The sequence below is a fragment of the Daphnia magna genome, linkage group LG7 (assembly GCF_020631705.1).
Source record: "Daphnia magna isolate NIES linkage group LG7, ASM2063170v1.1, whole genome shotgun sequence".
Taxonomy (NCBI): domain Eukaryota; kingdom Metazoa; phylum Arthropoda; class Branchiopoda; order Diplostraca; family Daphniidae; genus Daphnia; species Daphnia magna.
Genome location: NC_059188.1, coordinates 4340397 through 4345847, shown reverse-complemented (window position 1 = coordinate 4345847; position 5451 = coordinate 4340397). Strand labels below are relative to the sequence as shown.

General features: G+C 39.8%; 1 pseudogene; it reads left to right on the top strand.

Moving 5' to 3' along the window:
- The first annotated feature begins 4551 nt into the window (after positions 1–4551).
- On the top strand, positions 4552–5250 carry LOC116933385 (annotated as a pseudogene).
- Positions 5251–5451: the final 201 nt, after the last annotated feature.

The window sequence follows — 5451 nt, the reverse complement described above, 5'->3', positions numbered from 1 at the left end:
CTTATAAGAGAAACCAAGTTTTTCTATCAGTCTTGTATTCAGGAGATGGCCAAAGCAGATACCTTTGATTGGGTTGTCTTTCACCAGTTGAGGAAATTCTCAAAGTCTTTGGAGGAGAGCACACTTAAAGGATTTGGGATTCGTTCCCGCTGCTTCGAAGGGTCAGAGGTAGAGGAAGCAAATATTTTTCACGTAAATAGAGCCAGAAATAATTACCGTAAGTGTCGCATTGATAAGATCATTGCCCCCAATGGCACTTGCTTATCGGCCAAAGAGGATATTTCAGCAGAAATTATTGGCCATTCAAAAAGATTTTTAAAACTGAACCTTTTTCTAACAAACTGGCAGGGACTGATTTCCTTGAGGGAGTAAGAGATTGCTTTAAGCCAACCCCAAACCTAGCAGCACCTATTTCCCTTCTTGAGATTAGAGCTGTTCTAATAGCAATAAAGTCAAACAAGTCTCCGGCACCGATGGTATTCCTTTTTGAATTTTGAATTTTGAATTTTTGTATATGTTTAATCATATCCTGGAAAGGGAAACTCTGACGTCTTCGCAGGGCCAAGCGGTGATCAGGCTAATTACCAAGTCTTCAATACTTTGTGAAATTTCTAATTTCCGACCAATTTTTCTTTTGAATTGTGAATACAAAGTCATGGCATCTGTCTTAGGGAGACGATTGAGGCAGACACCGTCATCTACCATAGGGCCTTATAAAAAACGTGGGATACCTGGTAGATTGATTTTTGATAATTTAAGTCTTTATAAAGATGTCATTCAATTCGTTTATGACCGGGGATGCCATGACTCTTCCAACTCTTCGATTCGGGGTATGGGCACTGCCATTGTTGGAGTTGACTTTGAAAAGGCCTACAACCTGGTTAACAGGGAAATCCTCTGGAGGATTTTGGATGTTATTGGTTACCCCACCACTTTCGTCATTTGGTTACAGACTATGTATTCTGTAACAGGAAAGCCAATCCTCAACGGATCAGAGGTGGCTGGGGTGATTTGTGATATTCAGTCGATTCGCCAAGGATGCCCACTATCTGTCCATCTCTTCGTTCTATACATTGAGCCATTACTTGTGGGTTTATCTCTAGTTCTCAAGGGTTGTCCCACCAGAGCCATAACATCAGGAACATCATCGTTATCCTCTTCGAATTTGGGCCACTGGGTGTCCGCCTTCGAGATTTTGTTGGGCATACGTCAATGGCTGAACCGGGCTGAATGGCGAAGTGGCGCGCTATTGCGCAATTATTCAATATAAAAAAAAAACAGCAATGGGATAGCCTAGTTTGAAACCAAGTACCGGTTAGGTTGATCAATAATAAAATAATAATATAAAAATAATAAAAGGCCCGCGATGGCTAAAAGAAGTAAAATAGTTGTAGTTTCAAAACGCAACGGTGGGTTAGGTTAGGTTAGGATCACACATTTCCGTCGTTGCCTTTGCCACTAGATGGCACAACTCGAAAGACTGATTGTACAAGCAGTTTTCACGGCTGACTTCCTTGTTCTTAAAATGCTAATAAAACAAATGACAAACGACAGCCACCCTCGCCATTTCTAAACAAACACAAATTAAAAATTAACCAACCAACTATTCATCACAAAAAATACCTGAAACAATACAATTTTACATGGAGAATTGAAATGTAGAAAAATGTGACCCAAAAAACGAAAACTCGCGACACAGGAGGGTCCCTAAATTCACCAACCAATCACAGCCCGACTTATAAGACCGAAATTTGAATTTTGATCAAACAAAAAAATATATAAAATGAACAAAAAAACCTACAGATGTGGAAACCAGCCTAGGGCACGTAGTTTTAGACGGCGAATAAAAAAAAATAATAAAAAAAAAGTTCCCGTTTCTCCAAGCAAAAATTCTGCCCAATTCGCAGCCAATCGCCACCCGGCTGGAACCCCTGGGGAAACAATAAACAGTTTGGGGCCCATAATAACCATGGCATAGCCTTCTAGCTTTACCAAGGTAAATCTCTCAGGGATAAAAGGAGGTTTTCTGGTTTTTTTTTTTACATTTTAGCCTAATAAAAAATAGTGATAAATTCGGTTAGGCAATGTTCGGAAAATGATAACATGCTTACTGAAAATTCTTTGAATGCTTTCACGAAATTAGAACCATTGCCGTTTACTATTTAATGCACTTAGGTGTGCAAAGCAAGTTCATCTAAAATGCCACCAATCATTTTGGCAATTTTGTCGTATGAATGGGACCCTAATTCAATAAAAGCACTGATGAGTAAAGAGAAAGCACGCAGAAAAACTCAAATAGGAAGAAAATTTTACTTTCAAATCTCTTGCAGGCTACACCTGCTGATTTTCTCTCAATTTTTCCAATTTCATCAGTAACTAGCCAATGGGCTGTTGCACCCATAAAATTGTGCTTGTTTGAACCCTAGATATAGGAAGTCAAACAAACTTCAGTTGTCGAATTAAATTGACCCCCCAGGCTTGAATTTAATGTAAGCTTCAGTAACCATTTTTTCAGTTCAATCCCACTTTACTTCAATTTTTAAGTCTATTTTCTTTGAAGAGAGCTTGGAAATAAGTAAACTCAACGGTGGAAAGATTCCGCAACAATATATAGTAAAAATACGGAGGTTGATCTTTTCTCGAATATCCGATGGCAATTTTTTTTTCTTGGTCTTTTAGTTTTTTTTTATCGATATTGCCACAGGATCCAGTGACGTCGAAATTTTTTCTTGATGTAATTGTTTTGAGGATCCTCATGCGTTGGTACAGAATATTAGCAGACAAAAAAATACAAGTTTGTCATAATTTTTATTGACTTTGAAGGAAAAATGTCTTTTATACGCTTCCAAAACGTGTATCTAGAATGAAACTCAATTGATTAAATCAAAAAAGCTGTAAAAATGCAAATTAAGTGTAATAATTTCCGTGCTGACAAACCAGGAAATCCCATACGAAAAATTTTCCAGTAGCGAAGAAGAACGTTCTTAGATCGAAAGCTCTTTGAGAGAGCCCAACAGAGAACGCACGTCAATAGTATTGATGTTATTTCTCCAGGATTGTCACTCAGTGACTTCACATACTTTATCCTTAGATAGAAATTTAGAAATGATAAATGCAAATTGGCTACTTTTAGTTTACAAGTTCATAGAACATTCACATAATTGGAAACTTACTTCGCATCAGAATTCTAGAGAAACAAATTACAAGCTATGAATCCATTTTGGCTATATTTAGGCGACAAATCTTCCCATTCTTTGCTTAGTAAATGAGCCATTTTCCTCACAGTGGCATTATAATCTGGATGTTTTCCCGACCACTCGTGAAGTTTGGCCTTCCACAAGACCTTTAATGGCTTAAGGAAGGCCACGTCAGATAAGTGCAGTATGTGCGTGTTGTTCGGAGGGAAATAAAATCAAGACAATGTTGTTCTCCCTGCAAATACCTCAATTCCGGATGTTAATATGGCTGCAATTGCCATCCAAATAGACCTACAGAGCAACGATAAAAAAGGATACACGTATTTATTTCCGAATTAATCTAAAAATTTTCTATTTTCAGAAGAAAAAAGAAATAAATGAAATTTTTCACAGTTAAAATACCTTATTGGGTCAGTAAATAGGCCGTTAAATAATTGTAATTGTGAAATATGTGTTATATATGAATTCTAAATCTCTGTCGACTGTTTATTGATAAACATACTAGGAATGTGAAGTGGTACGGTTAAAGCTGGTGAAGGTTCAACGGGAAACAAATAAAAAACCAAAAAAGCACCAAAAGCGGAAAGCAACGATCGCCCCCTGTGACAAATGCCTCCTTGTGTGTGCTACAGCTGCCCCATGATAGTGTCCCCCCAAAACGATTGTCCCCCTTACTAATTCCCACCATAAAAAAAATAATCCCCCATCCATGATCCACCGGAACTTAATTCAAAAAAAAAACTGTAAACCCACGGATTGTCGCAAAAAAAAATTAACCATGGGTGATTCGGGTAGAATGGGGTTGTTATGGAGGAGTAGACTAATATGAGTAGGCTGAGCCGGTTTTTCTAGACTAGGTTTAAAAACTACGGCGTTTAGTTCGTCTATTTAAGTGTTTCTTTAAAATGCCGTGATTGCATCATTCTTTATTGCAATCGCAATAAAATATCGCAATTTCGTTCGATGCTTCGTCATTTGCAATGATTAGGTTGCCGATTTCATTAAAAAAAATTATATTTGGCAAGTCTGAAATCCGATATTTTAAATATTGTGGTTAAGACTGAGGGTACCTGCCTAAATTTCAGGAAGAACTGAAGAACTGTAGCAAATATGGAGGGCTTAGGGCAAAGAGGACAATTTTCTACATGCCATAAATACGCTTGGTAACTCAGAATATTTCACCAAATGGTTGGTCCATTGCTGGAGGTCGTGAGAAGGTTATGGCCTGCAACGACTGAAACTAACGTGGCAGAAGTGACCAAAAGGGTCAAAGACGACATCCTGGCCCAGCGCTTTTTGTTTGACACATGCAATGAGGAACAACAACAGTCACTTTTAACTTGCAAGTCATCCCATGCAATGTAGCTCTCCATCACGAGCCAGTATCAGCAAAGAACCGCTGAAAGAAGGTAGTCACTAAACCAGGCTTTCCTCAACTACAAGTTCAGGGCAGATCACTCCGTCAGAACACATATCGAGGCAATTAAGTTGCTCACCAAAAATTACAAAGATACCGGTGGTCAGACGACTGTGGACGAGATCATCAACTGAGTCCTCACTTCATTGCCTCCGAGTTACGACAACTTCATCGCACCATGAGAGGGCACTGCCAAGGCTGAACGGACGCTGGCAAATCTCACAACCAGACTTTGCAGTCAAGAAGAAAGACCGAATCTGAGGAGTGGCGGACAGAAAAGCCCAGATGACAAGGCATTCTTTGGAGAGACGCAACAGCAATCGTCACACTCGGCTTCAAGCTCAAACTCTCAAAGAGGAACTGATCAGCGATTTCGACCCTACCCAAGAAGAAAGGGGAGAGGACGGGGATCTGGAAATCGCAACGTCAGATTCACTGAGGCAAACGGCTCACCACGATGACGAGGACAATGCTGGAACTGTGGTGGCAACGGCCATTGGCAGAAAGAATGCTGGCATGAAAAGGTCGAAAATCAGGAAAATGAGTCCTCAAAGGCACAAGACACAGGGGACGTACAAGGCAAGGCCAAAGCAGATCAATCCATCCAAATCGGATCTCACGACAAGTTCTTTCTAGACTCAGGCGCAAACATGTCCTTTCAACGACGATTTTTTACCAACTTTAGAGAGATTCAACCTGGAACAAGATGGATCAGCGGCATCGGAAATTACCGAATTGAAATCATAGGACCAGGAGAGATTCGCGCTCTCACTCATGTCAACGGCAAGATCAAGCCAATAACGTTCCATGATGTCCTCTTCGCCCCAGGACTAGACA